At 48.0% G+C, this 10,964-nt stretch overlaps 1 protein-coding gene across 1 annotated transcript in view; it reads right to left on the minus strand.

Annotated features, from left to right (window-relative positions):
- The window catches only part of Kcnj15 (potassium inwardly rectifying channel subfamily J member 15), a 29,864-nt gene extending 23,544 nt beyond the window's left edge, over nucleotides 1-6,320 (minus strand). Inside the window, exon 1 of the mRNA XM_048346228.1 lies at nucleotides 5,916-6,320. The gene's annotated coding sequence lies outside the window, so the exon portion shown is untranslated. The remainder of the gene's footprint in view (nucleotides 1-5,915) is intronic.
- Nucleotides 6,321-10,964: the final 4,644 nt, after the last annotated feature.

The following is a 10,964-nucleotide window of genomic DNA, read 5'->3' on the forward strand; positions in this document are numbered from 1 at the left end:
TTGGGCTAGACAAGTTAATATCCATAATTATAAAAATTCATGTTTAAATCTGCAGCCCCTTCCACAGTCTTAGATTCTGAAATGTCTTGTGCTGGCATGGGCCGCTCCCAGTTGGGAGAAAATGCATTTGATTATAATCACAGAAAAGTGGCTCTTGTGAGTTTCAGCCCTATAATATTTCATCTTTAAAATGGGCAAATCTAGAAAATTCCCTGCAAGTTAAAATTCGAAACACATTGAGAGTCAAATACCCTTACTGCCACAGGTATGCTAACACAGTCCATATCTAAACACAGCATTTGAAGGAGACCAAAATGATGCTAATTTGGTTGTCTCCTGGATTTTCCATGCTACAGATCCAATGACCCCCTTTACACCCTGGGATTGCAGTTAATGCCTCCTTTCCTTTCTCTCTGTTGCTTTCTTCCAGGATCAGAATTCCAGTCCTGGCTCTCAGGCTCAACCCTGCTGGCAATGTCTCAGTCTTCTGTTTTATTTCTACTATCTTTGTTTTCCTGTTTCCAGAATGCTCTCTGTGTTTCTTGCTTCCTGAGGTTGGTACAACTGCTCTATTGTAGAGAATTGTACCATTTCTTACAAAAGATGTCTTCCTCCCTAACACGTTCCCCCACCCCCAGGTCGAACAGCCAACCCACTACTTTGTGATATTTACCAAGGGAGGAAACGTCGGTCACTGGTTTTCAGACATATGTATTTTCAAAACACTTCAGATACAAAACAATCGGAGCTATGTTTGCAAGATGAGAGAGATGCAGAGCTTTGGGCATGGGAAGATGCAATGATAACCAAAAGTCCACCTTTCCTGTCAGTGCACAAGGACTCTGTAAACATTGCCTGAAGGCAGCCTGGGCCAAGTGCTGGGAAGGTACTGAAGAATCAAGTAAAATCTCCACCATCAGCGTAGTTTGCCTCCCTGCCGAAGGAAACAGGCCGTTGTGAAATGCAGCTACGTGAGAAGAGGCACCGAGTCGCCCTTCACACTGAAGTCAGACCTGAGCTAAACCAACCAGGACGATTAGACACATAGCGATGTAAAGAGTGAACTGAAATTAAAGGATCTGTAGAGGAGAATGGACGTGGTCATTCGAAAGAAATATAAAATGCAATGCATGTCTAACTAGATTCTGTGTGTGTGTGTGTGTGTGTGTGTGTGTGTGTCACTAGGGTTCGAACTCAAGACCTTGAGCTTCCTATACAGGAATGTTGTCACTGAGCTATATACTCCCAGCCTCTTAGATTCCATGTTAAGGCTCAAATAGGAAACATATTTAAAAACTACATCTAGGCTGAGCATGGTGGCCCACACCTGTAATCCTAGCTACAAGGGAGGCAGAGGTTGGAAGGCCACTGGGGCGGTTCCAGAAATCAGCAGAGGAAGAAAGCTTTCCGGATCGAAGTGCGGTCAGTCTTACTTCTTCCATGGCAGGAGTGGCTTGTGGCCCTCTTGAGTTCCCTGCTCACGGCAGAAGCTCCCGGAACACAGCAGAGATGCTCTGCTGTCAAACTTGATGTGTGTCAGAACCCTCACCCTGGGCTATCACGCCATCTAACTCCTGATTCCAGACTGTGAGCCAGGATAACCAGGACCTGTCTCCCGCACGATCTTCTGTCTACAAGGGCCAGGAACCGGAACCCCAAGTGTTTCTTGATCAGATGATCGTAGCACTTAGGTCGCCAAGAGCCTAGTCACGTCTCATCGCACCTGACTCCTTTAGCAAGGAGTCGTGGCCAAATCACAGCGTGATGACTTTTTCCAACTGTCCTTCGTAGGGCACTGTTTTGACAGTTAATCTTTCATATGGATCTTAGGTCAAAATTAGAGGTTTGAAATGTATTAAACGAGGCACTGAAAATAAAGTAGCATTGTACCGTACTATTGTTGGCACTGGAAGAACTTCTATACTGACAGGGTCATTCCTCTCATTACTGCTGTGTGCTACTACTTAGTGTATTGCTACTCTGTCTGTGATACGTCTCTGGGTGACATGGCTTATTGTCTCTTTATGAATTATTTCCCCAGACTTTGGAAATAGAAAGCAGCTGGACAAAATTCTCATTCCTAGGCCGCTACGTGGTCAAGAGAGGGAAAGTACGCATGCAACCAAGTTTCAGGAAAGCAACGGATCAACTTTTCCAGTTGTTTTCTTAAGAGACATGCAGGAATAACTCAGTAAGTAAGAGAGCAACATTGGGGGACCTGATCTTATATTCTTCTGCTGAGAAGAAAAGCACCAGAAACCAAGATAGAAATCTGCAACTATTTGAGGGCACACACGTTGTTGTGTGAGAACGTTATTTGGCCCAGTAGACTTGAGTTCTGCCAGAATTCTTATCAAGAAATGACTGTGCTAACTGCTAGTAGAAATTAGAAATCATTTCTAGCATCAGTAAAAATAAAAGGGTGGAAAGGGACCACCCCCTGCCAGCCACACAGAAAGTCCTTTAAAGGAGGCTTACATTATCGGTGTGGGGTTCTAGGCTCCTACGTGCGGGGCTCTAGGTTCCCAACTAGCAAAGTATTCTTCAGTTTTGTTCTGTTTTTACTTTAGGGACTTTTCAAACGGAAAAAATATGTAGTCTTTATCTTAGTATCCACATCATCTGCTGAAGGTAACACAGCCTAGGTATGACCTACGGGTTCAGCCATAGTACAGGAATCTGCCCTTGCCTGGGGAGTGCCAGTGACATAGACATCGTTCCAGAGATCACCTGGACCAATCTTCATATACTACTGACCCGTAGCTAGGTGGGGACACAATGATGGTGGGATACCTTTGCCCAGCATCGTTCCCAAGTTCCTCCGCCATCAGCTACCATTTACATCCATTAACCCAGTCCCTGATTCTTCTTCACATCCCATCCTCAGGCCCAAAGGAGTGGAGAGGCGCGTGCTCTTCCAGCTCGCCGCGTCCTCCTGGGCACAAGCCGGGTTTCGGCACGTGTGGGCATTGGTGCCTCACATCAAAGCCTTGTGTCTCCTCTTGTGTATCTTCTCGCAGTCCACGCGCAATAGGGCACCTTCCACCTGTTTTCATATGATGATCAGCATGCCCTAGAACGTTCTGGTCTAGAAGCGCACGTTCAGTTTACTAACGTGCGCTCTTCCTCCATTCACACTTTAAAGTGTGTGTGTGTGTGTGTGTGTGTGTGTGTGTGTGTATGGAGGGGAAGTATTCCTTTGCTCCTTAAGTTTCTGGAAGATTGGACGTTCCTGGGACTGCTTGCCTCTGAGCTACTGGCTGCCACACAGGTCCTTTGCCTCTCGGCACAGCCGGCACCAGGAAGCAGCCACCTGGGCAGAAACAAGGAGCCAGGTGCATGGGGGCATGTGTGGCCCGCACTGAGCAGGACCCGGCCTCAGTGTCCCCCCTGTACCTGTGCTAGGCCGGCCGCCCCGTCTCCACTCTCGAGTCAGCTCCCGGAGGAGAAGGGACAGGGCAGACAGACAGCCCGGAAAATGACCTGGGTCTGATTTGCCGCTCGCGTCTGTCCATTCAGAAGCAAGCAGCGCTTCGTGGAAAATGTCAAAGCAGGCATTCATCCTCGCGGCAGCTTCCTGACTGGTTTTGGAAGGGAGCTATTTTTATTTGAAAGAAGAATGAAAGCAACACATTGCGAGATGCCCGGTAGACTCCAGCGTGGAGATGCGGGACACGGCAGGGGAGAACCACCCCCCCTTCCCCAGAGCTGCCTCTCTTGCTTCACCAAAGACCAAGGACGTACGGCGGGGGAGGGGGGGGCTAGAGGGGGGCTGGAGGGGGGGGTGGTCTCCGTGCTGCCAGCCAGCATTCCCAGCCGTGCCACCTTTATAGCTCCTTCTCTGGACAGTATCCAGGCTGGGTTCTGAGATCCCGCCGTCGTTTAGAACGCCGAGTGTCTGACACTCACCGATCAAGTCAGAAAAAGATCGCCTCTCTCTATCCGGTGCCTAAAGCTACATAAAGTGGGGAGGGAGTTTCCTTATATCTAGTAGATTGCTGCCATTCAGGTATATAATTACATACACATAAACGCAGGCATGTGCACGCACGTACACACACACACACACACACCATACGCGTGCATGCGCACACACACACGCACACAGGCACAAGAAAGAGTCACAATTCAAGATTTTCTACCCACAGAGCAGGGTGTGTTTGGCCCTGAGGGAAAAAGCCAGCCGCCCTGCTTTCTTTGGCTCTTTCTGGAATGTGAGAGCCAGCCGGGGTCTTGCTCTCTCTTGTCCCCCTCATATGAGCTGTCTGCGTGGGTTCTGTGTGTGAGGGAAGTGGGGAAATAACACTTGGTACAAAATGACCACAACCACGGGTGGGAGGAAGGAGCTGGAAGAGAGGAGGACTTTTCAGAGCCATGTTTTCCTTAAGCAACCAGAATGACAAGCTTCAAGGGAGTCTGTTTCTCTAACCCCCCTTCCCCCCCCCCCCCCCCCGCCCGGGACTGACTTCTGCCTCTCTGAGCTCGGTGGAGAGCTTGCTCCCTCCGTTAGCATCTCAAATGGGCCAGTCTGTCCTTCCTCCATGACAATCCACCGGATGACCTCCGGGTCACTCCCCGAGTAGTCATTTATTATATTGGAGCAGAGGAAGGAGGGAAATTGCTAGAAAATAACCCCTCAGGAAGGTATGGCCAGAGGGGCTCTGGATGCTGTATGGGAGGTAAGTGCCTAATTGTTTGGCTGGACTCTCTCTAACAGGCAGTTGTCACAGACAGATAACATTTCAAAGTACATTACAGTTTTAGGTGACGCTTCTCATGACTTTTAGGATGTGTGCAAATTGGAGAGAGTTTGATTGTGAACTGATAGTTTCCGTGTTCAGGAGACAGAAGCAAGTGGGAAGGGGCTAAGCTACCGTTGATTGTGTGTGAATGTTTAAAGTCTCCCCTTTTCCTCCCCCCACCACCCCCAGAAAAATCCCCTGTGAGAACCACTTGTAGCCTTTTAGAAATCCTTGTACAGGTCAAGGGGAAATTTGACATGTGTCCAGATTTTTTTTTTTCTTTAAAGCAGCAAATTCAAATATTTGAATTTTGTGGTCCAATCTTTGCTCTTTAGTTTTCTAAAGCGAGACACTACGTTCCCTGTCAGCTTTCTGTAAGTTAAAGAGCTCCTGACACTGTGTGGGTACGATGCATTCTTAATTCCTGCGGGCAGCTGGCTGCACAAGTGCAGCAAAGAGAGACAAAATGAGTTGTGTAGGAGCCATGTGGAAATCTCACCCAGCATAACACTTATTAGCCGAGAAAAGTCTACACGCATGCAAAATTATACACAGATTATTAAAAGCATTATCCACGGGTTGTGAATCGAGTTTCTAATGTTTCCAAAGTTAGAATTGTTTACATTCCTTATACCTACCACAGAAAACTTACATAACTTTTTTGGTTGTTGTTTCTTTTCTCTCATAGGGATAGGTAACAGATTTAAAAAAAAAAATTCTCCTGAGGTTTCGCCTTACAGCAACCTAAACTGATTTCTCCACCAACAAAGGAAAATACATGCTAGAGAATTAGCCAAGGAACATATAATCTCCAAAAGTCATTTACAAAGTCGGTCTGACAGACACGATGATAGAAAAACACTTGCAAAGACAAGTCAGAGCAATTCTCCTCCGGATCTAGAGCCCTAACACCCACAGCACGCCGGCGAACATCTGGATACAGTTTCACAGGCAAGAAGAAAGTGCCTTTCCCCCCTTTTCCCCATCATTAAGGAAAAACCCGTTTCCCACATGCAAACAGCACTTGTAAATCCCCCCCAGATAAGCCCGGCGGTCTTGAATGGTGTAAGCAAGTTGTGAAAGAATCACGACTCTTTCCTTACGTCTAGAAGTCAAGTTTTTCATCTCCAGCAGGCTGCGTGTGTCCCTGTGGGTACAGCGCGCGCCTCTTACCTGCCGGGACCCCAGGACGGAGCAGTGCAGTGCAGGCTCCTGGCTGGATGCGGGAGGAAGAGATCTGCCCCGTCCCTGCAGGTTGGGAAGATAGGTGCTCAGGCTTCCTCCCAGGGAAGAAACTCTCCCTCGCTGCTGCTCACTGTCAGTCAAAAACAAGTTGGAACGAGTTTGAGTAGGAATTACCTGAAGGAACTGAAGAGAGAGAAAGAAAGATTGGGAGAGATTGGGTGGAGGAGGGAGGGACGGAGGAGGGAGGGAGGGAAGAGGGGAGAGAGAGAGAGAGAAACAAGAGGGAGAGAGAAACAAGAGAGAGAGGGGGAGAGAGAGAATCTGAGGAAGGAGTCCATGATGTCAGCGTGTGTTTAAAGGTCTTAAGGAAATCTACAGCCCAGTGGAGCAGCAGGGCATTGGTCCCTGCCAACCTCGCCAGGCACCTGTGTGAAACCCAAAGCAGCCAGCACTGGCTAATCTCCCAGGAAACTTTGGCCACTCTTATCAAGGCTGAGATTTTTCATATATATATATATATATATATATGTATATGTATATATATATGTATATATATACATATATATATATGAGTAAATATATTATCTTTTATAGCAAGCTCTCCTTTACCTTTCCTTCTCCCTTCCCTTCTCTCTGCCTGCCTCAAATAAATATTAACAAGAAGTGCCGCCTGTCTGGGGACCCGGGGCAGTCCGTACCTCTATCACCTATGTCTTAGGAAAACATCACCTAGGGGAACGCCAGGGCTCAGCCATTTTTTTTTTCCTATTGCTTTTGTTTGCTCTCATGACGAAACATACACTAATCAGGTAGATAAAAGTACAAACAGCGTTCTTCTGTGCTGAGTGAGCTCAGGGGCAGAGCAGCCCTCTGATTACACTGAGAGCAAGTATTCATCAAACCCAAGCTCGGGTCATGGTAGAATGTGGGTTCCACAATTCATGCAGAGTCTGCAAGTGTGAGCAAGGTCCTTGGACCCGAAGGACATCTTTCGGAGCCCGGAGATGGGGCTCTGAGTGGTGTCTCCCAGCCCCCCGGCTGCGTGTTCTTATTCCAGGCACTTCTTACAGTCACCCTATCTACCAAGGTGGGGGGGAAGGGAAGGGGCAAACCACAACCTGTGCTTTCCCCGCTTGCATGTGATGGAGGACAAGGGGACCTGGTAAGTCCTGAGAGACAGGCTGGGCTTTCCAGAAGCTTCCGTTCGGCGAGACGCCCTTACACCAGGGCAGAGGCAGAGCTGAGAGGAGCTCTTTGTCACAGATGCAGGCTTGGAGCCTCGCAGTGGGTCCTCGTTCACAGAGACCCAACCTCACCCTGCCCCGCCCCGCCATGCCCCTTTCCATTCATCGGCGAGCACCTGCTACCTCCTCCGTAGCCGCCTCGTATCATATCAACCTTCCAGGGAGAGCTTGTGCCCTGGCACATAACAATCCCAAAGAAAATATGTACATGGACATTTTTTTCCAGGTGGATTTATAACAGGATGAGGGGGAGGAGGTAAAGTATTACCAGGGAGCTCCAAGTCCTATCTCCTTCTATATATAATGAGTGTATCCAATCTGAGGCTCAATTATTTGAGTACTGTTTCTCAGCATGCAGAACTCTTTCAAAGATGGTAACGTCAAGGCTCAGACCCAAATGCAGGCCTGCTTAGTTGTCATTTAAAGACAAGGAAAGAATGCCAGGTAGAGAGGGGTGGGTTGTTTGTTTTTTTCTTTTTTCTAAGTCACAGAACTGCAGAGTGGCAAATTGAAGTTCAGAGCGGCTCTTCTCTCAGTCATGCCTTTTTCATCATTGTACATTTTTGTCAGATTAGACTATTGAGGGCATACATATGCATGCAGAGACTCCTCTGAGCACCGAGCCTCCCGCTACAGGAATTATGAGCACAGTTACCACTGCCAAGTTTGATTTCTTGCAGGACCTTGTAGGGTAGGACTCATATCCATTCACAACGCCATCATAAAGATGATGAAAGGGAAAGAAGGAGTCCAGGGTAATATGGGTGTATTAAAATAATTAAATGCAAAGAGAGGATTCTTCATTCTGATGGTATTTATCTACATTTCCCCCCACTTGGTAACGTATCAGCAATTAGATTTTAAGGTTGTAGCTCTGAGATAGAATTTACCAAAGGAGTAAAGCATTAGGAAGGCATGTCTGGAGGGTCAGCAGGTGGGCGGGGAAATGCTACAATAATCATCCCCAAGGCTTCGATCTGAGGGGACAGATTTTATTTTGAGCGATTTGATAGCTGAATATTCTGTCTGAGTATTTCTGGAAATTTCTAAGACTAACCGAAGGAAATATAAAATCTTTTAATTCTCACAACGATTATTTTGTGTCACCCAGTCTCCATCCCATGTGAAGTAAAATATGATTTACAGCATGGTTTTAAGGGGCAGAGCCTGAGATCTACTATACCACATGACACGAAATAACTCAGCTAATTGTTCTGTAATCGAAGATGGCGGGCAAAATACAAATATGAAAGACCATTTCTCCTTCCCTCCATCCTCTCTTTCTCCCTCCTTCCTTTATTTCCTTTCTTAATCCTCTTCTTTCCTCCCTCCCTTCCTTATTCCTTCCCTCATTGCTTCACCTCTTCCTTCCTTCCTACCTTTCCTGCCTTTCCTCCTTCCTTCCACCCTTCCTTCCTCCCTTCTTTCCTTCCTTCTTTTCCTCCTTCCTCTTTTCCTTTTCTTCATCCTTTCTTCCCTCCTTCCCTCATTTCTTCCTCCATTCCTTCCTACCTTCCTGGTTCCTTCCTTCCTTCTTTTCCTCCTTCCTCTTTTCCTTTTCTTCATCCTTTCTTCCCTCCTTCCCTCATTTCTTCCTCCGTTCCTTCCTTCCTTCCTGGTTCCTTCCTTCCCTTCTCCCTCCCATCCTCCTTTTCTCCCTTGTATGACTTACATGAGCCAAATTTGAAAATATACCGAATAGAATTATTGAATAGAATAGAGAACCTGGGTTTTTTTTTATCTGAAGTTCTCAGAGAACACCTGGGTGCTGAGAAGAGAAATTCATAAGCACTCGCTTTTGTCAGAAGACCCATTTCCCAAGAGAAACTTTTTAAAAAGAAAAAAAAATAAATCTGGAGTGCTTCCAATTCTCATCTTGGCTTGAATTAAGATATTAAAAAAAAAAGATCTTTAAGTATGATGAGAGGGATATATATTATTATATATAACTCATTATGTATATACATATTGAATAGATCGTAAGTTGAGACAGCTACAGAGCTATTTATGGAGGACTACACCAATTCTGGAGTCTCCCTTGGCACCACCTCTGACATACTAGGCTTAAAGCGCCCCTGGAGGTGATAAGTGGGGTGACGGCGCCCCTGTCTCTGCACAGGTCTGGGATGCCCTGGGGGGTAGGTAAGGCGTGGGAAGCACCGCCCACCTAGGGCAAGCTTCTCCTTTCCACACTCCACAGCCACAGACAAGCACCTGCTCGCCTCGGGCCCTTTGAGTACCACACCTGCCCAAGGGGGGGGCGCCACAGAGCGATGGTCTCTCTCTCTCCCCAGGGTCTGCGAGCTAGAGGAGGCATTGGGCTGAGGACGCCTATGAAATGTGCTAAGGAATTGGTTGTCTGGAAGGAGCCCAGAGGCGGTTAGAGGAAGCAAGCTGGAGAAGGGGGTAGAGCTAGGATCCGACTGCAGACCTAGGCCGGCGTTCTGCCCCTGCCTGACGCTGAGCTGCAAGCATCTTCCGGGGCCAGGTAGCCGCCCTCGCGTGCTCCTGCTGCAGTCGGCCTCCGGCTAGGGGAGGAAGGAGCCAGAGCAGCACACCGTTTCCCACACGCTCCCGTGACTCCGGGGAGTCTGGAGAAAGCAGCTCGGGGCTGCAGGCCACCCACGACAGCCTCGGGATGCTCTCAGGACCCGTGAGGGGCTTACGGGACCCACGCACACCAGCCGCAGCACCCACAGCTACTCATCCGGGCGTGGCTGGGAGAGTTTCCTGTCTCTCGGTGCTGGCTCTGGCCGTATCTGAACCCGTTAGCCCTTCTACCTCCAACTACCCTTCTCCTCCACTCCAGCAGTCTCTCCCTACAAAACTCAAGTCAGGAATCAAAGCTCTTTAAGACGCACAGAATTTGTTACGTAACTGATCATCGGCTCAAAACAAGAGCCTCTGTTATTTCCCAAAGAAATCATTTTTATTGATATGTCAGCTTAGTGATTAGTAATGCCATTGGATGCCTCCGTCTTGTGTTCTTTTTGCTAGTATAACGACTACATAGTCTTCGCACTATGTCAGTCACCACCGAGCAAAAAGATGGACTGCTACTCCACTGCCAGGTACTAGGACACGTGCCAAGGCACGGAAATCGCCTAAGAGGCTTCTGGAAGGTCGACTGCCCGCCCCAGAGGTGAAGCCGGGCTTCTAGATCAGGGAATGATTGACTTCAGCCTTCACGATTGCCCTAGCAGGAGGCATGGAAGGGTTCTCGCTGTTCTAGGTGAAAGGACAGGAGCAGATAATTAAAGATTAATCAGGTGATGACTCCAAAAGCGCTGTGCTCTGACCCGTGGCAAGGCGTTAGCCCTGGAGCTCTAACCTGAGCTCCTCAAAGTCAAGATGGCAGCTGAGATGGCAAGAGCCACAAGAACAAGGTCTGTGGTGACAGAACCCCAGGGCTTCCCAGTCCCCCAGACTCCCATGGAAGAAGCCACTGCCTTGGCCCAGACTCCACGGTAGTCTGTCATGACTCCATCGTGACTCCATTACAACACATTTCAACCCTTCACACTCGCTCTTTGCAGGAAATACTGGAGCTTTGTTAGGGCGTGCTCACTTGCTACTTTGGCACAACGTAAAGATGGCGCGCACACACACACGAAACCCAAACGCCCAATCACCTAACAGAAATGTGGCCTTCATGTTATTCTTCTGTAAGATGTCCAAAAAAAATAAAATCTTACTTTTGTTTTTTTTTTTGGCCAGTGCTAGGGCTTGAACTCAGAGCCCGCGCCAGCTCCTTGGGCTTCTTTTGCTCCAGGCTAGCGCTCTACCACTTGAG

Source organism: Perognathus longimembris, chromosome 5 (genome assembly GCF_023159225.1).
Source record: "Perognathus longimembris pacificus isolate PPM17 chromosome 5, ASM2315922v1, whole genome shotgun sequence".
NCBI lineage: Eukaryota > Metazoa > Chordata > Mammalia > Rodentia > Heteromyidae > Perognathus > Perognathus longimembris.